This window comes from Mustela erminea, chromosome 7, assembly GCF_009829155.1.
Source record: "Mustela erminea isolate mMusErm1 chromosome 7, mMusErm1.Pri, whole genome shotgun sequence".
NCBI classification, from domain to species: domain Eukaryota; kingdom Metazoa; phylum Chordata; class Mammalia; order Carnivora; family Mustelidae; genus Mustela; species Mustela erminea.
In genome coordinates, this window is record NC_045620.1 from 138,804,449 (window position 1) to 138,831,852 (window position 27,404).

The window sequence follows — 27,404 nt, forward strand, 5'->3', positions numbered from 1 at the left end:
TGTTTTTGTTCTTGATCGTGATGTTATCTTCCCGCGCTGTTTCCTTATGAAAGTGCCCTTTGGACAGGTGAGGCAAGGCAGCCCCTTGCATTCTGCGTCTTCTCCAAGACGGGTGGGGTGGCTCCCCACATCTTGGGCTCTTCTTGCCTGCCAGAAACTTACCCTCTCAGCCACAACTGTTCCCCATGAGGAGGTCAGTAAGAAGCTTCCATTCCCCATATAATGAGTAGTTTCTGATTCCATAGAAATGGAACAAAGTAATCTGTGCTGGTTTGGCTTTACTGGCTCTTAGTTCCACATCAACAGTCGCTCAGTCTCCGTGGAAAGGATGGCGTAATGGTTGACACGAATTGGCAGGAAGCTTCTTACACATTCTAAGCATCCAGCCTCACGGACAAGGTCACCAGCAAGTGCACATACAGTTGTAAAGACTCAGAGAGAGTAAGAGCGATCAGACATGTGACATCACTCAACAGGAATGCGGGAGTGCTCTGAAAATTCTCGGGAAGCAATCACATAAGCTCTGCAGGAGACCCCTAGAGAAAGGCACTTGACCACCACATCAGGGCAGACAGAAATGGCAGAGTGTTAGATTATAATTAGGGTCGTTGAAGCAGTTCCATAATTTCATCCAATTATAACTTTTAAAGCAGGGATGAGGGGCGCCTGGATGGCTCAGTGGGTTAAAGCCTCTGCCTTCAGCTCAGGTCATGATCGCAGGGTCCTGGGATCGAGCCCCGCATCGGGCTCTCTGCTCAGCGGGGAGCCTGCTTCCTCCTCTCCCTCTGCCTGCCTCTCTGCCTACTTGTGATGTCTGTCTGTCAAATAAATAAATAAAATCTTTTAAAAAAATAAAGCAGGGATAACCACAATCTGAAATTCTTTATAATAAAATCAGCTTCTAACAAGAAGCCTTCCTAAGAGCTAAATGAGGAAAAGGCTCTCTAGATTGGAAAGTGCATAGTACTTGCATCAAACACACCACCAACTTGAAAAGGACCAAACACCCCCGGAAAATTGATTTCGTCTAGGGAAAATTTTCAATTAAATTCAACAACCATTTACCATCTCTATGTTTTCTGGAAGGCAAAGTGAATTAGACATGGTCCTTGTCCCGGAGGAGACTTTACTCTAGAAAAGCAAGTGAAGACCATAGGTAATAACCAAAACCAAAGTGGGTATGAGAAACAATCTGTTTGGGGCTCTGGGTGCTTCCTCAGAGGGAAGTGAGCAGGCAAACACTGGTCAGCAATAGCATGGGAGGTGAGGGGGAGCCACTGGGAGCAGAGGATGCTCATGAATACTCTGGTTGCTGAGAAGCCAACCTCTGAGGTCATAGGAAGAAAGAGGAAAGGAAGAGGCAAGGAGATGAAACTCTATTTCTCCAACTCCCGTGGGAACAGAAGCAATTCTTTTGAATTTCATACTATTGAGTCTTCAGATGGTTGTGTATGAAAATAACTAAAATAACTGAAATTATTTGAAAGACATTAAATTAGACTACAGAGCAGAAGTCACCAAATGTGGTCTGTGGACCCTGGAGGCTCTTTAAGATTCTTTCAAGGGGACTGTGAGGTCAAAATTGTTTCACCGTAACACTAAAACCTTAGTTGCTCTTTTAACTTCACTGACATTCTCACTGATGGTGCAAAGGCCTTTGGGTAAATGGAGGTGCCTTACTGTGAATCAGGCACCAGCTTCTGAGCACGTGGGAAATCAATGTAATCATTTTCTCTCCACATTCATGAGGGATTTAGTGTTTTGGAAAATTTGTTTGCCATCATGACCCTAACAGCTTCCCATTGCTTCAAGACTTTTAGGATGAATGTGGTGTCTAGATTTTAGTTCATGAAATGGGTCAAACTTTGGGAATGCTGCGTAACTCAGTGAACCAGTATTTTCCAAATAACCAATGAATGATGTTACAAAGTCATAGGAAGTAAATGATCTATTCGATGTGCAAAATAGAGTGAGACAATTTAAGGTAATATATTACAAAATCATAATTGATATGTTCTGGATTCCATGTTGCAAATGAACCTGAAGAAAATTGAATTTTGGTTTACATTTAAGTGGATTGTTCACAAACATAGGAGAAGCTATTAAAATAGCCCCTCCCTTTTCCAACTTCATATTTGTGTGAAAATTAATTTTCTGTATACATTTTAAACAAATGAATGTATAATAATGACTTAAGTCAATAGAATATATGATTATCAACTTTTATTTTTGAAGCCAAATGTTAAAGAGATATACCAAAATGGATAGTGATGTCCCTCTTCCTACTGTTTTGTTTTTTTGTGTGTTTTTTTTTCCTTTAGTTTGGAAAATGTTATTTTTTCACAAGAAAGTTCATGTTGCTATGTAATGAACATAGTGTTCCTTTTACATGAACTATCAAATAATTTTAAAATTTTAAATTTAATTTCTGTCTATAAATACACATAAATAAAAGACTCCTGGTATCCTCAGTATTTTTTAAGAGTATTAATGAGTCCTTAGACAAAAGTCTTTGGGACTCTCTGACTTACCAAGAAAGTCACTGGAGACAAATATGGAAGGAAATGCTAGTTCTAAACTGTAGAAATGGGGATGTCACTGTGAGAAGCCAGCTTTTTATCTGGAGGGCAATAGGCAATCCATGAAGGTCTGGGAACTAAAGAGTAGTGTTTTCCTAATTATACTGGACTTAGAAGATAACACTGATTAGGATGTGACAGAAGGTAGGAAGACCGGCTGAAACAAAACCTTGCTAGTGGAATCTTATAATAGAAGATAAATGAGTGTCACTTGAGAATTTGCAAGAGTATGATTTAGTGGCTGATTGGGAAAGATAAATTGCAAAACACTGAGATTTGGGGACAATAATTTGGAGGATCAAGGTGTTCCCGGAGACTTCAAAGTACTAAGATATACAGAGAGGAGGGGTTGAAGCTTTAATTTAGGGCATGGTGAATTTTTGCTTCCAGAGATTCACAAAATAGACTGGAGGTGGCAGGGAAGAGGTTGCCCACAGGTGGTTGGAAAGGTTGGAGTTCAGTCTGAGAACAGTAGCAGGGCTGGAGGTCCATGGTTCAGTATGTCAAGATGGAAGGGTTTGTGCAAGCCTTGAGAACAGAACAGGACAGCAGCAAAGAGAATAGGCACAGAGATGAGAAGTGGATAGATGATATTTCCAGTCAGGGGACCAGGAAAAACAGGAGGAATGAGAGAAAGAATAATCAGAGGTAGGAGATTATCAGAGGTAGGAGAGTATCAAAGAAGTCAAGACAGAAAATTTTTTGCAAAGGGGAGACCTCAGGGTACCTTTTATTCAAGTGTAACTGATTTTAACTATTGCATTTTTGTTGTTTTACATTTCTAAGATTTACAAGATACCTTGCAAATCAGATACTTAATTTCAAATTTCTTAATTTCTAATTTCTTGCAAATCAGATACTTAATTTCAAATGCAATATTCATGTAGCTAAGTGTAGTCATTGCCTAGGGCTATTGGAAAAAGCAAAGAAAAAGAGTGTATTACAGTCATTTAGATCAGAAATCTGACACAAATCACTGGGCTAAAACCAAGGTGGCCAGTGGATGCATTGCTTTCTAGAGGCTTCCGTTCTCCTGCTTCTTCCAGGCTCTAGAGGCCACCTGCATTCCTTGGCTCATGGCCCATTTCCATCTTCAAAGCCCAACATGGCCAGTTGAATCATTCTTAACATCACATCCTGTGGCACTGATTGCTTTGTCGCCCTCTCTCACATGGAAAGAACCTTATCATCACAACAGACCCACTGGGATAATCCAGGATAATCTCCTTATTTTAAGGTCTGGTGATGAGCAAACTTAATTTCATCTGCTGTCTGCACCCTCCTTTCTATCTTTGGGGGACTGAAGTTCTGCCTACCACACTCAAGAGTACTTGTTGACTCAGTAACTACGCAGTAACTATTTATAGAATCGTGAGAAACCAAATCATAAACATAGTCCTATTGAATTCCTTTCCTTAACTGAAAAAGTGCATGAATTTTAATGCCTTTCACTTGGGAAGGATTTTATTAATAGCAAATGCATTTTATAAAATGGCAAAATACTGCCCTGCTTAAGTCATATTAATCAAAGCATGGCCAGCATCTGGCAAATCATGTCTCTGACATAAGATTATCTTTGGTAGAGAGAAGTTTCTGGAAAGTTATTGATAGCCACAGTCCCCCCAAGGGTAAGAAGATACCTACCCTTTTTGTGCTGTATGATCTATTGTAAGCTGAATGTTATTTTTTAAACATAAACATATGTTATTTTCATAATGATTTATTCCTTCCTTAATCCAATACAATATGGTTTTCTATTTTACAAAGCACTTTTGATATACTGTATGATCTGCTTCCCAGACCAAGTTTTATGGGTTATTATCATTTTGGTGGTGAAAAAATTTAAAGTGTATCTCAGAGATGTGAAGTGATTTGCCCAGTGTAGCCCATCCACTAAATATTAACAATAGGATTTAAACACGTATCTTTTCACTCGAGAGCTTTCTCTTTCCACCATGCTATTTTATTGTTACAATATGCAATTTGCAGTTAATAGTTAAAGGATAATGTCAAGTCTGTTGATGACTTATTTTATTCTATATCCTGAGAGGCCCTACAGTCATGGAAATTGACTCTATTCACTGGAGGCTCACAATTAAAGCTGATTTCTGGGAACTGTATACTCCAAGTGAGGCCCACAGCAGATGCAGACACATGGGTTTCGGGTGGTTTGCGGGTGGTTTCTATTGTTAGAAGCAGCACAGGTACATCTACCCTCCACCCATCCTTCTGAGAGAAAATACCATTCTGATAAAAAAGACACTCGTGAACAGGTGAGGGAGAGTGTTTGTGTTACGCTAAATACGATGTTTGAAAGATGAGTGTTAGGAATAAAGGTCTTACCTTTGGGAAAACTCTGAAGCAAATTGAGGGAGGTCTCGTTAGCCCGAGGGGGCACCCACTTGATTGTCTGATGAAAGGATATTAACACGGTCTCAAAGCAAGCTTTCCAATTCATAGCTATTAATTTCCCTATTTATTTCTTTTTTAAAAAGATTTTATTTATTTACTCGACAGAGAGAGACACAGGGAGAGAGGGGACACAAGCAGGGGGAGTGGGTTGAGGGAGAAACAGGTTTCTCATTGAGCAGGGAGCCACAAGCAGGGCTTGATCCCAGGACCCTGAGTTTATGACCCGAGCCGAAGGCAGATGCTTAACGACCGAGGCTCCTATTTTGGAGGTGGGGGTGGCTTTGTAGGTCAATGTCCTGGAGGTGCCCATGGAGCAGAGATGTGCACACAGGGGAGCTCAACGGTGGGCACAGGGAGAGTAAGCATAGGAAATTTCCTCACTTGTTTCTGATTCTGTAATGGAGTTGAGGAAAATACTCAAAATAGGAGAAGTATACATGACATCAGAACAAAACAAAAAGATTACTCAATGAACTTTTCAATGACGAATCTGTCCTAAATAAAGCACAATGGAGAGCCTTTTTCTTCAACTCTAAATGTGATCTAGTGGCGATATTAATTGTCTTCCTCACTGTTTTCCTTTTTCAACTTGACCAAAATGGCTGCTTGGGTTTTGGGATTGGAGCTCTGGGCCATATCTTACCCACTTTCACAGTGGAAAACTGAAGATTTGGTAAGTGTAGAAGACCGCAGCTTTAAAAATTAAGGAACTCTTGGTCAAATTCTCTTTCAAGACTGAAATTGTGTCCAATTTCAGTTCTTGTTTTCAATATCTTACCCCAACACACAATAAAATATTTATGATGGTCAACATTCACTTGGAAGCCATAGCAATGGGCAGCTGCATCTGTACTCAGAGGGAAAATACCATGAAGGTATAGGAATGAGCTAGCTCTTCCCTGTAATAGGGTTTTACACAAAAGTAGAGGTGGAAGGTAGGAGCAGTAGAAAGACCTAAAATGTTTGCATTTGACAAAAGGGCATAACTTGACTGCCAGACTTTTGTAAGTTTGTTATTATTTCCGAGTATTTCATTTCTGTGTTGGATAGAATAGAAAAGTCATATGAGACATACTAGGACTCAGCCTACTTTTTCTATAAAGACTTAAAAATAAGTCTTTTAGGTTTTATGGGCCTCTGTCACAATTACTCAGTTCTGCTATGGAAACCCAAAAACAATCAGACAATATTTAAATGAATGAGTGTGTGTGTGGCTCTGCACCAATAAAACTTTATTTCCCAGAACAAGTGGTGGGCTGGATTTGACCCATGGGTTGTAATCTGCTGACTCCTGGGTTATAAGCTGAGAACCCCAAGCAATTTTACCTTATAATAAAATTTAACAGGAATTCATTCATCTGAAATCCTACTGAAAATGTAAAATAAAAACACTAGTCCCAAGAAGGTTCTGTGGTGCAGTGGGAAATACATAGTTTCTGTTCCTAGTCTTCAGTCAGAAATCTGAAATGCAAATGATTAGCTCTCTAACCTTGGCTAGACTATCTGGTCTTTAGATTCTTTGGCTGAAAAATAATTCTGAATCATCATTATAAAGAAATCGAGTCCTGCTTTATCCACTTAACTAGAAGATAAGTCACGTCTCTGGGCCTCAATGTCTTGTTATATCAGTCAGGACACCAACAGGACTCAAATGATGTGCACTAGTCAATGAGTCATTTGCTGAAGGTGCTGTTTACAGGGGTAAAGTCGGGGTCAGGAAAACTGACAGGAAACAGGAAGCAGGAAGGACTGAACCAGTGGGAGACTCCACCCTCCTAGACCTGAGGATACAGGGAAAGAGCTACTGCCCGTATTCAGAGAGTGGGAGGCAGAGGAGGCTGGAGGGCGCTGCCTGATGTGGTTCCCATCAACCTGTGGCCGGACAGGGAGGGCGCTGGGGACACAAGCAGCATCACTTCTACATTTGCGTTGTCTGGGAAGTGTGGGAAAAGAATTTAATCCAGAAACTAGAGGTTAAAACTTTGTGGGTTTTTTTTTGGGGGGGGGGGTGGCTTTGTTGGACAATATGGTGGTACCTATGGAGCAGAGACATGCAGAGGGGGGCTCGGCAGTGGGCCCAGGGAAAGCAACCACGGGAAGCAGCACCAGGAGCATAGAGTCCACATTGCCAAAGGAGTACAAGAGCCCAGTGGGGATGGGGAGCAGAAAAGAAACGGAAGAGTCTGTCTGGAAAAGAGCTCTGGGTGCTTTAATGTTTCAAGGCCTGTTAGAAAAAGAAAGTGATAGTGAAGACTGAGAAGTGTCCAGTGCGGAGGGGCTGGATCAGGGGAGTTTGGCGTTATGAGCCCCCCAGGGAAAAAACTATTCTAATCAGACAGAGAGAGTCACGTGGGTTGGGTACCCTTGCAAGGCCACCTGGGGTAAAGGCAGAGTATTATCCATTCAGGTTCAGCCCTCTTATCTGGTCTGATAGGGGTAGAAGCCGCACTGGAAGATTGACTGATGAGTAGAAATGTAGAGAGAAGCATCTAAACGTATCATGGAGAATTTCTTCTGTGAATGAGGAGAATCAAAAATGCATGATGGCTTAGGGGGACTCAGAATTAATGTAAAGGGCAGAATTAATTTTATGGTGATGACAACTGTCCTATAGGAAGAGAGAACTGATGAGTGGGGAATAAGATTTTTTCATTAAAAAGGGGGAAATAAGAGTTAAATAATTATCTGCTGTTAGAAGAGTAGAGAGAAGTACCCTCCTTGGTACCCACAGAGAAGAGTACATATGGGTAGGGGTGTGAGGGGGGTTGTAGGCTTTGAGATTTTTTTAAGAAGAAATACACTTCTCATAGCTTCTCTTTTCCCCAAAAAAGGTGTGAGATGATGTCATCAGCTGAGAAGGACTGGAATAGTTAGGGGCTGAGGCTTGAGAGCGCAGGGGATCGGGCAAAGTTGTGACAGGCTCGCACTGAAGATTCAGGGGGCTCTGGGGGAGGTGCAGGTGTTGGGATCCGGAGTCTGAGGAGCACGAGACCCAAAGTGGAGGGTGCTTCTAGTTGGAGACCATGGTGCATAAGTAGAGATGAGGCAGGTTACTTATTATTTATTAATTTAGTGAACATCTATTATGTGCAGACACTGTTCGGAAAGCATGAAAAATTTATATGATAGCCCCATATGCCTTTGTGGGGTGGAGATGTAAGAATTCGAAAAATTCAAATGTTAAAGTAGGAACTATAAAAATTTAAAGTTTACAAACCAGGTGAAATATTTGACATTAAAGGGAAAATAGAAGTGACAGGGAGGGACCTGACTTCTTTTGTGTTCTCTCTTCCACGCCCAGATGCTATGTGTGGAATTTATTGTGATTATTTACTCTGCTCTGTGTGCTGGAGAATATGAAGTATTGTGTGATGTCTTCAATGCACTGAGACACAGACCCAGAACATTTTCTCAGCACTGGCGTTCCAATTTGATTAAAATTTAAGCAATTTTGAATTTCCCCTCCTGCGTGGCACCTTCAGGAACTTGCTCTGTGCCGTGGCTGGGACCGATCTTGTGTTACGCACCTGCCTGCTCTTCCTTGTCCCACATTTGAAGATGAGGAAACCGGGTCCTGTAGAAATCGGAAGAGCTGCCTGGGGATGTCCACTGAGCAAGGCAGGAGTCAGGGCCTGAGCGGGAGTGTCCTCACCGTCCGTATCTGAATACTGCATCCCTGGAGGTGGGTCCCGGTCCCCACATCCCCACAGCCCTGCCAGGCCTCCAGGGCCAGGACCTGAGCCAGGAAGTCAGAGCCGTGGAAGCAATCATCATCGTGAGGATAGCGAGCCCCATTCAAAATACTGTATGTAGGAATATCAGTGACAAAATCTTCTTCAGGCTGTGAGTAATGATGTTCATCCTAACTAAACCTCAGGCCCAGTAGGACTTAACCCAAAAGCACAAATTGTTTTCCCCATGCCCAGTTTTTTAAGAAATCCAAACCCTATGTTACATACTGGATGCAAAACTCTCCAATAGGATCTCTAAAGAAGTTTTTTTTTGTTTTTGTTTTTGTTTTTGTTTTGTTTTGTCTTGTTTTGTTTTGTTTTAATTGAGAAACAAAAACTGCTGTTAAAGAAATGCATTTGCACTTATTAAGAGCTGTTAGACAGAAAACTTTTCGGTGAAAAATTTGAAGTGTATCATTTAGTGTACCAGCTTAATTACAGAGCAGCCTGAAATTGCCTATAGAAAAACCTCAAATTTCTAAGACTTCAACTACATGCCTCAGTAATAGTGGAACTATAGACAACCTCTAGTTTATTATGTGATAAAATAAGAACGTAACGTGGACAGAAATAAAACTGAGTTTCGACTATTTAATTCCAAAATCAAATATTTCCTCTTAGATTCTAAGAAACATATTGACATCATAGACATGCTAAATATTTTTGTATTTTTAATTAAATTAAGCAATCTATCTGTTAATCTATCCCAGTGTATGTGTTTTATCATTTTATACACATACTACACTAAATAAATCTCATCCAGGTACCATAAAATTAAAATTATATGCTGAAATATTTATCACAGATACTCAGTTCAACAGACTATATCTCTGTATGTAAAAAAGACTCCTGTAGGAAAAGTTTTTTTTTTTTTTCCCTCTCATTGTATAAACATAGATGTTAGAAATATCTGATATTAACAGCTCTATAGAAAAACCCTAGAAATATGTAAATAGGCATATTCAAATACTGATAAGACACTACCCCAAGACCAAGGATGCAGCATGCGTTACCATTCCTTTTATAAAATTACTTGTTGGCTCTCTAAGATATCATGTAATTAAAGATCTCAGATATTTATGTAAAATGAAAGCCTAAACTCTGCAGAGTTAAAAGCACTGAGGAAACAGTACTGACAAGACATTTGCAAAATCTTAGGACATCTTAGAATCTGGAAGACCGACTACCACAAGAGAGGGGCGTAATTTTATAGGGTGAGTCAGTTGTGATGCAAGTTGGATGTCCTTCTAGTTCAAGGCTTGTGTAGGGACACTCCTCACCCCCTGTATCTACTCTGTACTAAGCGCTGTGATATATATTGATGAGTTCACGGCCACAACAACTCTGTAACTTACTGTTTCCCAGTTTTATGGATGAAGAAACTGAATCCCTAAGCCCAGGTAAAGACACTCCACAGCAAGTGCTTTCCAGAGACAGGAGGAAAGCCCGTATTTCCACCATCAATGTTCACTCTTCCTCCACCATGGTTCAGTGGAAGTCAGATTCCTTTAGTGTCATCATCAAAATCATGATAATTGCTCAGTAAAAGGTAGTGGCTAGAATAAAGATTCCCACATTAAAATGCACAGTGGCTAGCACCAGTACCCTTACTAACTCAGGAGTAGATGGTGGCAAATGAAACCTGCCCCACCAAGTCCCCCACACCCTTCCCAAACACAAACAGCGGGTAATGGCGAAGCAGGGAGAGCCTCACTTAGGCAAAGGGACAGCAGAACTGTGCATGGCGGTGGCAGGCCCTGCCCTGGACATGAGGGAAATCCTTGATGGTTGTGGATTCTGCTTCCTATGTACAAGTCTTTCTGTTTTCTCTATTGCCCCCACACCACTCTCCAAGAGACTCTCCCTTGCCCAGTATCCTTACTAATACTATTTTAGCCGGTCTTGAGTAGAATGCCCCCCCGGACACAACAGATTTCAAAGCTCAGTTCATGTTGGTGCCAGTTTACGCAACAAGACATTGTTTTGATGCGGCAACAGTCAATCACAGGCTTGGGGTTTTGTTACTGAAAAATCAGTAAACATCTGCCATATCTCCTTTCTGTCAGTTCCTGTGGCGACAAACACCTCAAAGTTCTTGAGAGGGGATTCTGCAGCTGGCTTGTTCCATCGCTCGCTGGTCCTCCTCAAGTTCACGGCAACTGGAAACTATCGGGCCTGACCCAAAAGTCATCCTCCTCTCATAATCTTCTCATTGAGTTGAATTTCATGGCCATGGGTGGCCTCGTTTCTCAGCCCTTTCTTAATCACATTTCCTAATCAGCTCCAGGCAGAGATTGGGCTGGTGAGGACGCTCTGCTCTCCTCAACTCAAGATTTCAGGTGTGTCTCCAGCTCTGATGCCTGCCCTGATGTCCACCTGTGGTGAGGATGAGAGGGAGGGCAAGGGAGCTGTGCGTCCGGGTGAAGGTGGACAAAGTTCTCTTCACTCAGCGCCAGCCACGCCTCTACGCAAGGGAAGATGAAGGTACAGTCTAGTCGTGTGCCCAGCAAGAGTGGGAAAAATCAAGTCAGCAGCTCATCAGTCTCTGGGAAAACAGCCTCAACTCCATGTCATCCCACTTATAAGCCAATTCTTGAAGAACTGGCAGCTGCCATTTCCTGAGGACACTTCCTAATATCTAAAGCCTTCCTTTCCTTCTTTGAGAGAAGTCTAAATTTGATGTTAGAATTTATATTTCCATGTGAGTTTATTTTGTCTACCATTATAAATCAGGTAAATCGAATTCAGTTGACAAAAATGTCATGTCTTTGATAATAAATAGTTTACTTTTTAAAACATTTGTATTAGGTATTTCACAATAAATATTTTACTAGAAGTATTATATAACAAATTTTTAAATCAAAATCATGCTTACTTGTGGAGCATAAGGAATAACACCGAGGACATTAGGAGAAGGAGAGGAGAAGTGAATTGGGGGAAATCGGGGTGGGGTGGGGAGACAGACCATGAGAGACTGTGGACTCTGAGGAACAAACTGAGAGTTTTGGAGGGGAGGGGGTGGGGGGATGAGTGAGCCTGGTGGTGGGGACTGTGGAGGGCACGGATTGCACGGAGTCCTGGGCGTGGTGCATAAACAATGCATCTTGGAACTCTGAAAAATTAAAATAAGATTTAAAAAAGAAAACAAAATCATGCTTATGATTAAAAATAAATAGCAAATACAATTTTAGTAATAAATAATACCTTCTATTCCCTAGCCACACTCCTTTTCTCATTCCTTAAATAGAGCTCATTTAACTCTTTTAGGTCTTTGTTCTTTTCTTTTCCTTACTTCTCTAGATGCCACTGCTAGCATTTTATTCTATCCTGTAGATGTTATCTCGTTACATCCTTCTATAATGGACGTTTACTTGGTGTTTTCCCCCTCTTCCCCTCTGCATCTGCCCAATGTACTTACATTTATTTCAACATTCTCTGTGCCAGCCACTTCTCAAGGGCCACTCTCCTCCTTAAGGCTCCAGAGCAGGATGCTTCCTCTCCTCCTCCAGCTTCTGGTACAGGCCAGCGACCTCAAAGGCCCTGGCCTGCAGTCATGTCCCTCCCATCTCTGTGTCTGTCACCCCATGATGTGCCCTGTATGCCCCCATCTCTGTGTCACATTGCAGTAGGACCACCCGACCGCAGCATGACTTCATTTTAACTAATTAGATGCACAATATACTTATTTCTGAATAAGGTCACGTTCTGAGGTGTGGACCAGGAGGACTTCAGCGTCTATTTTCAGAAGACACAGTGCAAACCACGGCGCTCTCTTTCCCTCTTTAGTCTTACTGCTCTTCTCATCTTTCCGTGGTTTCCTCTAGTCCTTGTACTTTGTAAGATTTTTCTTTACCAACTATATACTAAACTGGTAAATAGCTATTCTCAGTTTTAGATTGTCCTTTTCCTGAATTTTTCCCTCAGAACTATCCAAATTATCTTTTTAGAATAATACATATTTTGGGGCACCTGGGTGGCTCAGTTGGTTAACTTTCTGACTCTTGATTTTGGCTCAGGTCATGATCTAAGAGTCATGAGATGAAGCCCCATGTGGGACTCCACACCCAGTGCGAATTGAAGATTCTCTCTCCCTCTCCCTCTGCCCCTCCTCCAGCCTCCCTTCAAAAATAAACAAACAAACAGATAAATAAATAAATAACTCCCACTTACCTCCGCTTTTTCTTTTAAAAAAAATATTTTATTTATTTATTTGACAGAAATCACAAGTAGGCAGAGAGGCAGGTGGTGGGGGGGGGCGGGCTCCCTGCTGAGCAGAGAGCCCGACGTGGGGCTCGATCCCAGGACCCTGAGACCATGACCTGAGCCGAAGGCAGAGGCTTAACCCACTGAGCCACCCAGGCGCCCCACCTCTGCTTTTTCTGAGTAATTAGTCTCTCTTCATCTTTTGTCTCTTTTCACTGCTGGAAGTTCTCCTTAAATCTTGGCTGATCATTAGGTGACACTCTGTACTCAGTGCCAGAGCTGGGGACATGGGGTCACCTATCTGTGTTCATGGGAGAAGTTCTTTACATGAGCTATATTTTCATGTAGACTAATATCCCTTTCCACTCCTTCCACCTTCGTGATTTAAAAAGAAAAATTGTTATATTGCTCTCATTATAGTGGGATCTCAGAGTGAATGAAATATAATAGTATTACTGATGGATTAAGTGTGGGTTCCATCTGCAATATTGGATATATTTTTAGGATTTTGAAAAACAATGATACTGAAGAGATGCCCCAGTCCAGGCATAGAATTTAATTTAAACTCCAATAGCATTTGCTTATTCCAAGTGAAAATAATAAGACCACACAATGCTGAATTTGCAGACTCTGATAATTTTATAAAGCTTTACAATGGCATCCATTTTGGCTCCCTAATTTTCATATATTATCATGTGTTAATCAATTCAGTGTTTGACACTTAACAAAATGATCTGGAAAATACAACTACAGAATCACCATTTATTCAAAAGATATTCTTGTTAGTGAAGTTCACTCATCATATGGTCCAGGTTTATTTTGCCCATCAAGCAAAATGATTGCTTTAATAAGGAGATCCTCTATATCCATTTAAAGAGAAATACTACCACACGAAGATTTTGATGATTAGTTTTTCTGCAATTTTACTTGGATAATGTCGTTCCTGATCCTCAGGTGCTTCCCTTATGATGACAGAAGAAAAGGAAACTCATTACATTCCCATCTGTCCACTCTTCCGTTAATCAGGGACATGGTTTCCATTGTGCTGCCAATAATGAAGTTCTACTTGGAGGGTTAACTACACGGTTTCACACATGATCTGCCAAGGATATTTTCATTAATGATATTAATACAGCCTGTAATTGTTGTTTTAAACTTTGTTTTGCTCTTCTCTTGATATTAGAGAGAGAAAGAAAGAGAGAACATGTGTAAAATTATCTCAAACTCCCAGTCCAGCAGGAAAAGAAATAAAGTTAAATAAATGGCTACTCCATCAAAAGATTAAGAAGAATCTATTTACATTTAACCTTCCTTTTTTTAGACATGGCTTACTGGCTGCCAGCAGTGTCACAGGGAGACCCAATACTTTCCCCAGAGCTGAGACTGCATGAGACCCCCGAAACATAAGATATAGTTATCAAAACCATCCACAAAGTCATTGTATCCATGAGGCAAGTCCATACAATGTTCTTTGAAAGGGGTCTTTTGTTCCAGCAGATCCTCAGCTCCTCTGAGCTCAAAACCTGGCCTGGATGGATATCAGGCCAGACCAGATCCCAAGGCCACTCTCGGTGGTTGTCCCCGGGTCTTACAACCAACCATGGCCAATAAAGGATTAAAATAGCTGGTTTTGTTATCAGAATAGTCATTGTTTTCAAAGCAAAGAGATTCCCATAGAAGTAAGTCACTCTTCACAGTTGGCATCATAAAAGAATGCTTTTTGATCTTCAAACAGGAGACATACACTCTAGCTTTGGTTTGCAAGATGATCAGTCCACCTCTTAGATATTTATTTACTAGTCACCATTCATGTTAGCGTACTAACAGTTATATGTACCTCTGAGGTAAAAGATTTATAACGGTATGAAATATCTTTGAGGTACCATTTCTGTGTCTGCTCCACAACTGTGACTTAGTGGTCTGGATGAAGTCAGTGTTTAACCAACATAGTGACTGATAATTTAGAGACGTTGCATTTAACAAAATTGCAAGGAAACGTCCTTTAATCACGATGCTCTCCTGTCAGGGAGGTGACTCTGTGATTGCATATGTGATCATATATGTGAACAAAGAGCATATGAAGTGACACTTTAAAAGCATGAGATCCAGCCACTGATGCTCTCTCTCTGCAGCTCACCTTCCCCAGAACCTGCCAACTATGGCACATAACCAAAGACCAGGTGGCTGAGAGTCTGAGGAATTGAAAGTCCTACAACATGGGGACATAACATGTGTTTCAAAATGTTTTTTAAGTCTGTTGTTTGAAGCCACTGAGAGCAAACTGAGGGGTATTTGGCTTTTGAAAGAATTAAGCATAGTCACTGAGTGAGATCCAGATTTATTCCCATTGAGAGAACTTCCTGGTTGATCCCACATAAGTAAGGGTCTGGAACTCAAACAGAAGCTGCAGTCATCCTGGAAGCAACAGAGAACCAGTTTTGGGGATATCAGAGTGGCTGGAATCAGGAAAAAAAAATCCCTGAGTAGGGAATGTCACAGAACATTCCCAAAATCTGTGTGTAGTATCCTTGGCTGATGTCCAAACTACACCTGTGCTATTGAGACTCCAGAAACCCAGAGAGAAATGCAGCAAGATGGGCATGGAAGCAGAGCAAAGACCACAGCTTCTGCCCACAGAAGGGAGGCATGATCTGGAGGCTGACAGGTGCCAGAGAGAGGAGCTTAGGAAACACTTTGGGCTTTCCCAATACCAGCCCAAACACAGTGTGAAACCAAGCAAGCTTCCACAGGTTTAAGGCCATCAGCCAGTGACTTAACTGCCTCTTAGAATGAAAGTCAATCTGCTCAGAGGATTTTGCCTATGTGTCCTCTGCAATGCTCACGATGCAGTAAACAAGTAAGAGATTTGTGGAAACAGAGGACAATTTGAACAATGCTGAAAAAAAAAAAAAGTTACAATAAACAGACCCTAAAATGACCTCCCAATGGTGGAACTATCAGACAGGGAATTTAAAGCTGCCACGAACATGTCCAAGGACTTGAATGGAATGACAGTCACAATGAGTGAGCACACAAAGAATCTTAACTGGAAAATGAGGCTATTTTTAAAAATGGAAATTCTAGAAGTGAAAGTTACAATATCTGAATTGAAAATATAACAATATGGTTTAACAGAAAGAAGGGCAGGTGAACATATCTAATAAACAATTTGAGAAAAAGAGACAGAGGAAAAGATAAAGTGCCATGAGTGACAGAGAAAGAAAGAAACAAACAAAAAACAAAGTAAAGAGTATTTATTGCTGACAAATCATAAAAAGGAAATAGCACATTTTTATACTGGAGCCATTCCATTTAGTGAGTTCACGAGACAACTAATACCTACCATAACTTACTTCATACTTTTACATTTATTAAGTGTTTTACTCATGAGTGTATGAGAGGAGTTTTTGTACTTATTTTAAATTGAAGAAGAACCTGAGTTTCACAGAGATTATATGATTTATCCAATGCCCAATTGCATTAGGGAGGCTTCGTGTCCAAGTCTATCAGATTCAGAAGTCTACAGTTTCCAATATACAACAAGAGATTCTAATACACAGCAGATTCTAAAACCAGACCCTTTTACCACCCAAGGATTTATACATAAGAACTTACAGTTTTTAGACAGAAATGCATATTGGTTAAATAATGAGAGTATTACGTGAGTAGTATTTTATGTCTTAATGGGATTTTTCTGAAGATTATTTTTACGGTATATGCATTATCTCGAACTATGAAAATTTTAGGGCTTAGTCTGCAGGGCAAAAGTGATTTAAGGCAGAGGAGACCTTCATACATACCCTTAAATTTAGAATGATTCCAGGACAGGCTGCTATCATGAGCCAGTGTTTTAGGACATACAAGCATTCACATGAAGTTTTAAAGACAATTTAATAGAACATATCCTAGAGCATATAAGCTGTGAACATGCAAAATACAAATTTGTAGCCTCACCTCCTTGCTAACTACAGAAAGGAACATAAAACTATAATTAAATAAAATATTTGTTGTGTAAGTTGCAAAGATAATTGAAAAAAGTATTTTCAGAAAGTGCTGGTAGAAATGCAAGTTATAGCAATTCCTGCAGAAAAGTTAAGAAAGTAGGTAAAAAGAATCATGTAAAAATATGGATAAACACTCAAGATGTAATAGTATTCGAGGTTATTGTGCAAACACTAAATTTGTACTGACTTAGCAATGTAACTTAACATATAAATCAAAAGAACAACACAAATACAGATGTATACCATCTCAATTTGCACAGGACAATATGTAGAATAAGATAGAGGCATAACATGCCTCTTGATGGTAGGGATATGGGTAATTTTATGTACGTATTCGATTTTTACAAATGTTTACTCATTCACCCCACTGTCAATATCAGTTACAACATTTTATGATAAGAAAAACATTTTAGACTATCATCACCATTAGGTAATCTGTAATTTCTTACCTGATGTTCCTTCTGCATATAACACTTTTCTCCTGAACTTGATCTGTTTGAGATAGTATCATTCTCCAAAGAATGGCTGAAAGACAATCCTCTCAAGATGTGTTTAGCACACAGGGAGTGTAAGTAAGTAAATTAGTATCTCCCACAGTTATTCTTTGGTCAGACTTTTCCTGACTCCCTCGGTGCAAAGCAGAATTAACACACTGTGATTTCTGGTTCCTGGTCATACATTTCATCCAGCAACTCAACTGTGGTAAATTCAAATTCTCAGGGCAAGGATTACAGAATACTTACTACTGTTCTGATCTTTTAGGGCACCTTGCTTGGAGGAGGTTTTCCAATAAACTTTATGCCAGTTTGAAGCCTTTGGTTCTTTTTAAAAACAACAGTGGAAAACCTTTTGGCAAGATCTAGGAAACAAAGAAAATTAAAATTTGATGGAGTGGATGGTTTGCTCTCCTTTCAAAGGTGATATGACATTTTTCTTTCTTTCAAAAAAGCCTAAATATGTCCCGGACAATGCTCCATTTCCAGATATTAGATAAAATATTGCACGTGTATATTTAGTTCTATCTAAGTTCTATATATTTAATTTTATTTCACACTTTCCATATAGAATCTAAACAGTATTTAGAAGTTATCCACTGCCCTCCACATCTAATTAAGGATGAAAGGGTTGATGTTCAAGGAACAAAATCTCCACTGGAGTCTTTTCTATTTCTTAAAGAAATACTTGAGACATATCATCGCTCCGACTATTTGCAGTGAGAAAAAAGAACTATTTCTTTCACACATTCATCTTTCATACTCAGTAGGGACGCACGCACGCACGCACACACACACACACACACACACGTAGAACTATTTTTAATTAGTCCTTTCATTTCATCCCATTAGAACCCATGCAACCCTGAGATGTAGGTAGCTTTATTAACTACACATGAGAGCAGGGGAAAACGGTTGATGGAAGTTACCATTTTTTGGGAAAATAGCATTCCAGTTGAAGTAAACTGAACGGAAAAGGACACCTTATCCTAAGGCTATAGGATGGTCCACAGAAGGTTTTTATGCTTTGTGTCTGTCTCTCAGTTCCCCCCGGGGCCATTCTGCTCTCCCCCTGTGCTCTCACCATCTCCTGATGGGGTTCTGTGTGTCTGTGTCACGTGAAGGGGGAGAAACACGAAGACCACAGGCCCTGGTTGACATGGCACAGGATCATCTTGAAGAGAGTCAGTCCTATTCAGTCCAAATTCCCCACAAGAGGGACTTTCTGCTGGCCCAGCACAGGGCAGGTGCACCTCCTATGCTTGGATCCCTTAGGCCATGGGTACAATGGTCAGAGCTGAGACCTTACTGCATGGCTGGCTGCATTGCTGACCACGTGCGTCGACACACGGTGAAAGCTGACCCAGGAGGAGGAAGAGGCATCTGGCAGGTATTTCCTTCCCTGCAAGTGTGGTAGGATGTCCAGGGACAGTGACTCGGGAGAGTCACAAAGCCCTAGAGAAGAAGCCAGCTGGAGGGCCACCCCCGAATTCCAGATGGGAGGATTCTTTCTTGCTGAAGGAAGAGGAAACGTTTTGACAGGAGCCAAGATTGGGAATCTAGAGGGAAATGTCTGGCTCAGGGCTCTGTTTTCTGGATGAGAATGAGTCTGGGGCTTAACAGGATCCAGGAGAGCTTTAGCCAGCAAGTGTTAGCCTCGCTAGGTCTTGCTAGAGGGATACTACTGAAGGTGAGAGAATTTTTTTTTCTGTGCATATATGGAAAAAAGACAGTAACTTTAATCATAGCAATACCACATTTTGATTAGCATGTTATGGACTATGCATCATTTTATTAGTAACTTAAACCGTGATTTTACACTCTCCATTTTACCAATAAGAAATATGGGTCAATGGTTAAGAAAACTGTCTCAAAACAAATAGTGAAGGAGAGGGCCGGTGTCTGTCTTCATGGGTTAAAAGTGGTTCCCAGATCACTTGGGCAATTCTGGAGGGTCAGGACAAGGATGGTTCCCTGACACCGTCCCAGGAGCCCCAACCAACAGGGCAGCACAAACACAGAGGAACACCATCTCAATTCATATGGAACACAGGAGCGGTGCTGACTTCTGGCTAAGTGTGGAGGACTGACAGTGTAAGACCCAGTCTCCTGGAAGAGGAAAGGGTGTGATGAAGAAGTCTGGAGACTGTCTCGTTGAGATTGAGAATCACACAACCCTTGAGTCACTGGGCTGGGCCCTGACCACCCTTGTACTGTTGGTTAGTCACCTGTGCTATTGGCCCATCTAACACCTAAGGGTGGGCTCCCCATTGCTGACCAGTGTCTTGCTTGGGCACTGGATACATGTTCTTCTGTGTTGGCCAAGTGCGCTTTCAGACCCTTGGAAACCAAGCCTCCTGGAGCAGGGGCTGACGGACAGGGCAGAGACTCCCTCTGAGCAGTGAACTGGTTGTAGGTACCCAAACACAGCTCAGGAAAAAGAGGAAGGAGGGTGAGCAGTAAGAATGAATGGACTTTTGTTGCCCAGGCAGGAAGTTCTCCAGTGAGGTGTCCTCAGAGACCAGCCCAGCAAGGTCTGAGCTGCTGGGGGAGCTGTTTGAGCTTTAATCTAGAATTACTATGAGCTGAATATTCAGGAGTCTTTAGGAATCACTTAAAAATGTCACCAAGGAATGCAGGATTCAGAAAAACCCAAGCAGAGAACGGAACTACAAGCAAAGAGAGTGTTACTAATCACGTGGTTTGCAAGATGCCTGAAGATAAATCTTTATTAGGTCATAATAATAAGGCTTAGATCAGAAACTGACCATAACCGGTAATCCCAATTTAAAATCATGAGATAAAAATATGACACCTTCCAACATACAAATAACAGCTGGGGCTCTGCATCCTTAGCCTTTGGTCTTATTAAACTTATTTAAATTAGCGCTGAAGGAAATCTCACTTATCCAGCCACAGTGCATGCGATTGCAAATGGCTTTATGACCATGTGCATCTTAAGTGACCATACTAGAGAAAGACCACGGCATGCTGTCTGCATGTAAAGTAATGGTTACAAGTGACTGTCACCCCACATTGGCCCCTCACTGGGAATTAACGGGCAGCCTATTGAAAGCCAACTCATACGTTCAAAGGTCATGGTGATGTGACTTGGGCTCACATTTATCACAGGGATTAGATAAGACCTGCTCTCTGTGAAAAGGCTTCAGAAAGAGCATCAGCGTCCCTGTGCAGCTGCTCTCTGGTGACTTCATTATGCTGTAGTCTCTTTATGGCCTGCCTTTGAAACCACCTGTCCGGGGCACTGCCTGCTTGTGACAGTAACAGTTCCTCCTTCCCACCGACACCTCATGAGGACCAGCCTTCACTCCCGGAGATTACTCGAGTCTGACACGGGGACATAACAGGAAGACAAGGGTCCTGTTGCCACCCCAGTAAGGGAGGGAGAAGGGTGCTTTCAAGTAGCTCACCCTTAGCGATGGAAGGAGTTAGTGGGGAGCTGCCTGTAGGTAGAGTTAATTCAAATGCAAACGACAGCACTAAGAAAGTCTTGTGCTCTGAAGGATGTGATTACAGAATCTAGAGTGTCAGAGCACAGGGGTGCAGCAACCCTCTCTCAGAAATATTTTGAAGCACCGAATAAAACAACCTTATTTTAATCTGATCTTATATTAAAATAACTTTTTCAGTGGGCAGTGCTTTGGGAGTTAGGTTCCGTTTTAGCACTGAATAAAAAATGTGCAAAGATTCAGGAGCCACATCAGAGACAGAGAATCAAGTATAGTCACTTAGACGCAGCTCAAAGAGTGGAGGGCATTTACTTCCGGCATCGATCATGACTTACCATTTCTTTCTAAAAATCCTTTAGTGCATAGTGCTGTCTTCTCATTGATATGATACAGGCACAGATGGTCTCATTTCATTTTAGGAAATAACTGAAGTAGCATTCAAAAAAGAAAGGTCAAGTGAATACTATTGGAGCATCTCTGTAGAGAGACAAAACCATTTTTACAAAATCTTCCAACCTTTCAACCTCTCGTCGAAGCACCATAAGCACCAACCCTCTGCCCTCTTCAGAGGCAGACACACCCTGCGTGCCCATCTGGAGAACTTTGAATTCCAGATGTGGATTTGGGGTTTGAATTCTTACTCTACTAAATATGTTCTTCGTTGACATTATAAAAGTAGTTTATTTGACAGATTCGATACAACAAATTTTATGAATCTCTTTATAATTTCAATTTTCAAGGTTTCGTTGAGCTCAGAAGAAATTGTGGAATCCATCATCAATTTGAAGAAGTTGAGATCTCCTCAGAAAATTGACTCCTCTGTCTACTCTAGAGGCGTCCAGTTCTCCCAAGCGTTGCGCTTGCCTCTATGTCACCCACGTCATGGAAACCATATTTCAAGAAGATTCCTAGAATGCTGTTTTGTACAACTTTAGTGGTTGGGGGAGCAGAGCTAATTTGAACTCACTTTTCAAAATGTGATCACCCAAAATAAATCACATCCACAAAAACAATATTTGATGTTTGTACAAAAAAAAAAAAAGAAAAATGTTTTATTAAGTCAACTTACGAATAATTATCTTGGTGGATGTCCACCAATTCAGGGGCTGTTCTGGCTGGCATTTCAGAACATATTCAAATGAAAGGTAAGTTCATAGGAAGTTACAGAAGATGAAAATAATTTTGGGGCCACAGATTTTTCAAAACCACTTTTTCTTCAGAGTTTTATGTATCTATTACACTTTACTTATTAGTAAATATTTATATAAATATAGCAATTCTCCTCTGGAGCATCCTTTTATTTTCCTACTAGCATTTCACTTATAGATCAACTTTTTTTAAAATCTTATTTCCCAATTATAGTCTTTGGAAAAGTTTATCCCTCTACGACTTTATACCTAAAGGTCCATATTTAAAATAGTAATGAACAAACAATGAATTTGTTCTTATTATACTTAAATGTTAGAGATTAATCACTGAGCTTATTTTTAGAACAGTTGACCATCTTTTCAAATATTTTCAAAGGAATATGCGGTGAGAATCTCAGAAATAACTCATATTTAAGAACAAGAGTACAGAAGTAACAAACATTTCTGAACATAGGAATTTTAAAGAACTAAATTTAAAAAATTAAAAATTAGTATGATGTTGGGTAAAGTTTACAAAACTACAAAAACTGGTCATGAATAAAAATGTTCTTTTTGCCATTCTTAATCCATATATCGTACAATGTTTAAATAACTCTAAATATGCCATTAAGATACTCTTTCATTGTGTTATACCTCTTTATGTTAATATGCATGTTTTAATTAAAATAAGCTGGAGATTTGGCATTTTATAACTAAAAGCTAAAGCAAGAGTATTTGTTTTTTTCCCACCAATTAGGGGGTTATGTCATACCCCAGGGCGCCGCCTGCCAAGGAACTTCCAGGGAGACTCAAGGCTCAGAATTGCAGCCTCTGCAATACACCCTCAATAAAACAATTCTCTCATCTTTTCTCCCCATCTCATTCTGTTTCACAAGTGAGTAGAGATAAGCCTGGCTGATGTTTATACCAGAGGTCAAGGATGCCTCAGGAGCTGCTCCAGTCAGTGACAGATGCATTGGTGGAGAGATCCCTTCCCCCCTTGAAGCAAGAGAATGAGGGTCAGGGAAACATTGCACCAAACTAGGGAACCTGATTGGGTTTTGTGAGCTTTACACACACACACACACACACACACACACACACACACTATAATATCGTATATAGAGCTCAGAACACCAAAATACCTGTTCAACCCACCAAAACAAACGTCACTAATCAACTGAGACCTACTGCTTCTTGTAACACCAGTACTGGTGGCAGTGCTGGCTGCAAAGGTCTTTCTTCCCCACAAAGAATATCTCCATGAAAGAAGAGAACATCTGCCAAGCTTTCTCTGATGCCTCAGTCTGCAAAATTGAGCACAGTGATAATAGGGACCAGGAGAACCCTCAGATTCCCAGTGACCACGTTAAGGCTGTCTACCAGAGAGGCAGACCTAAGTTCTCTAAGGCAAGCCATAAATCCACACTTCTTAGGGAAAAGAGCTACACTGACCCTGAAGCCATCCTGCCGGATTGGCTGCTGAAGGCCGCTCCAACCTTAGGCTGCTACAGGAAACTCTGTTCATGGGCATCACCATCAAGGGCCCATTGTTATATAGGCTGACCTGCCTTCTCATAAGAAGCTTCAACTGGTTGGAATTATTGCTCTGCTCTTGGCTTCCAAATATTTTCCAATGTTTCCTCCAAATATTGAAGACTCTGTTTATATCACAGACCATGCATATACCAGTTCCCAAATCTGAGAAAGGGAAACACGGATTTTGAAAGAACTGAAATTTGACTAGGGTCAACATTCGCGACTATATTTTAGTGTGTACGTGTGTGTGTGTGTGTGTGTGTGTGTGTAATCAATTTGGATTTCTGGCCATTTGTTGCCATTACATCACCTTCACTACTTTATACACACTATTTTACAATGAGGTCTACTGGACTTTGAAGTTTTCAGTTCTGTTACTCTGGCAAAAGTCTGTATCATGTAATCATATGTTCTTGTTCTAGCCCCTTCTATCCTATTAATTCAAGATAAAATTGTGGTCTTCACCTGTCTCATGTAGCTGTTCACCCCTGGTTATGTTAGACTGTAGCATTGACTCATGGATTCCATTTTAACTTACCCACTGCTGCCTCTAGGAGATACACACCAGAGAAACACTCATCAGCATAACCCCTAATTATCCCAGGCTGACTTACAGGCCTTGGGTTCAGCCCTTTAATCTCCCTGAGACCTCCTTTCCTGACACTCCCCACCCCATTCTTGGTATTCTAGAAATGCCAGGAGTCTTACAGCTCCTCCCACTGTGTGGGTTTATGCTGTCCCTCCTTTTTTCTTCTCTCTCCTTCCGTATTTTATTTGCCTGAATCACCCTTACTTTTCTTTCAATCCCAAGTGAAGCATCTTCCCACCACGGACACTATACTCATCTGCTCGACCAACATCAGTTCACCTTTCTCTCATGGTGGCAGCATTAGACTAAAACCAATGTGTGTTTCTTTCTTTCTTTCTTTCTTTCTTTCTTTCTTTCTTTCTTTCTTTCTGTCTTTCTTTCTTTTTTAATTTATTTATTTGGTGGAGAGGAGAGCAAAGGGTGAGGGAGAGAGAGAACCTCAAGCAGACTCCACACTGAAAAAGGAGCCCAATGCAGGGCCCGAACTCACGACCCTGAGATCACAACCTGAGATGAAATCAGTAGTCAGACCCTTAACTGACTGAGCTGCCCAGGTGTCCCAGAGTGTGTTTATTTCTATCTCCCCACAAGCTTATAAGCACTTTCAGAATAAATACAAAGATAAGTCTTTCTCAAATCAGACCCCAAGTTCTAGTTCACGGGGACAACTTCTGTTGCCCTGAACTCCATCAATGCCAGGGAGGAAAATCAGATTGTGGAAATAGGCTAGCATGGTTCCAAAGAATCCTGAAGGTAATAAGAATGAATGAAGAAGAAAATACTGAGTGAGGCAAAAGAGGATTGAGTTGGTTGAAGAGAATTATTTGTATGAAAAGACAATAGGGAACTTTCAGAGTTGACACTCAATAATGAGTCAAACAGTGTATTTCCCTCCTTGGAAGGGGCAAAAAGATAAAGGAAATGAATTAAAAAGGTTATTTTAGTCTATGCCTATTGTCTGAGTTATATTTGTATCTCCCATGGCGTGACTCTCTATCTAGTCCACCCCATAGCTTGCTAAACCATGACTGCCCTACAGCACAGCTGGCATGAGCAGACGAACAAGAGCCAGCTACTGAGGCATTATTATATTTTCCCAATAAAGCAAAACAAAAAGCTATATGTTTCATATCACAGCATAAAACTGTCCACATAATGGATTAAGTGTGAGGTACAAACAAGGCTGCACTGATGTTCATATCAATATTGTACAACAATTCTTACTTCTCAAAATTGACAACATTATATTCACTGCACAGCAAGAGGGAGAAAAGGAGAAGAAAAGTTGGTGGATAAATACTGAAATATGGAGTGTTCACAGTAAGTGCTAGGAATGATTGCAGTGAGCAGCAGGTACTATCAAGCCTCATGTCATGACCGCACGACTATTTCCTGAGCTTTCTAGGAAAACTACCCAATACTGACTTAAACTACTGTATCTAATTGTTCTCTCTTTTAGAGGTGTTTGCATTGAAACACATGAATTAGGGGCACCTGGGTGGCTCAGTGGGTTGAGCCTCTGCCTTCGGCTCAGGTCATCAACCCAGGGTCCTGCAATCGAGCCCCACATCAGGCTCTCTGCAAAGTGAGGAGCCTGCTCCCCTTCCTCTCTCTCTGCCTGCCTCTCTGCCTGCTTGTGAACCCTGCCTGTCAAATAAATAAAATCTTTTAAAAACTAAAAAAAAAAAAAAGAATTAAAAAAATAATAATATTATTTATTTTTAAAAAGATTTGATTTATTTATTTTAGAGAGACAGTAGGAGAGACGGACAGTGGAAAGGGGAGAGAGAGTCCCAAGGAGACTCCACACTGATCACAGAACCCCACGCGGGGCTTGATCTCATGACCCTGAGATCATAACCTGAGCCAAAAGCAAGAATCAGACGCTTCACCGACTGCCCCACTCAGAAGCCCCTCGTTTATTGTATATATATGATTTATAAGATCATTGTCTATTATGCTAATAATTGCTATTACTTACAACAACTCTATGATGTAGGTTTTATTGGTTCAGCTGTACAGGTGTGGGAGTTTTATGCCCGAGAGTGCACACCACTGTCTACACGCATGCTGATATTGGAACACAAATTGTTCTGACCCAAAATCCCAATGGTGCAAGCGTGTAGGCATCTTGGACAATCCTGGATGCAAAATGAAGTCATACATTGTGGGTGAAGTTGTGCCTCCTGTCCAATCTGGTCAGTACTCTCCTGCCATCAGTCACCAACAGTTGTACTGTTTCAGTGCTGATTAATATCACCTAGTGGGGTCCAGACGGGAGGAATCAGCCCAGAGACTCAGGCGCTTGTGCACGGAGTCAGCTCGAGGAATGAAAGTGAAGGTCCGATGCTTTGAGGCTGAGAAGGAACAAACAAACAAACTATGCCTGGAAAACTTTGTTCTATTCCTGATATGGCCACCAACCAGCTATCCAGTCAGAGAGGTGTCACTTAGCCTTAATCTTGTCATTGCAAAATGCAAGTCACAGGGCAGGATTTTTATATTTGCTTCTAGCTTTCCAATTATTCAAGCTGTTTATGTTATTCAGATGTTTGTCAACAATCTGAAGGATCATATTAATTTAAAAAGTGATTTTAGAATTTGAGAGGCCACAGTCTGCATCTTGACTCTGCTGTATATTAGCTATGAGACTTTATGTAGTCTTTTTGAGCATCTGTCTGCTCACCTAGGAAATTAGTAATAACTATTTCACAAACTTACCAAAAGGATTAGAGTTAGTACAGACAGTCTGCTGAGCAATGTGTCTATGAGTATGATTGTGGTGGTTGTTAACTGCTTAGTAAATTCAATTGTTTATACAAAGACCTGAGTGCTGCCCCTGGAGGGTCCCAGTTCTCTCATTCTAACTCTTTCTCATCTACGCAGGGACTTAGAATTCATAACACAGAGTTGTCTTTCTGATTTATCCCCGCAGCAATTTAACAATCATAGGCAAGACTAGCCTTTAGTGTTGTCAAAAATCAACCTGCTTGGGGTGGGGCATCTGGGTGGCTCTGTGGATTAAGCCTCTGCCTTCCACTCAGATCAGGATCCCAGGGGCCTGGGATTAAGCCCCACATAGGGCTCTCTGCTCAGCGGGGAGCCGGGCCCCCCCTGCCCCAGCATCTCTGCTACTTGTCATCTCTGTCAGGTAAATAAATAAAATCTTTAAAAAGAAAAAAAAAAAACAACCTGCTTGTAATCCCACAAAATAAGCTCTATCTCTAAGACAAAAAGCTCTTTTAACAGAGAGGAT

The 27,404-nt window shown here is 41.0% G+C and overlaps 1 pseudogene; it reads left to right on the forward strand.

Moving 5' to 3' along the window:
- The first annotated feature begins 3,069 nt into the window (after nt 1-3,069).
- LOC116596424 overlaps nt 3,070-27,404 on the forward strand; it is a 33,448-nt pseudogene continuing 9,113 nt past the window's right edge.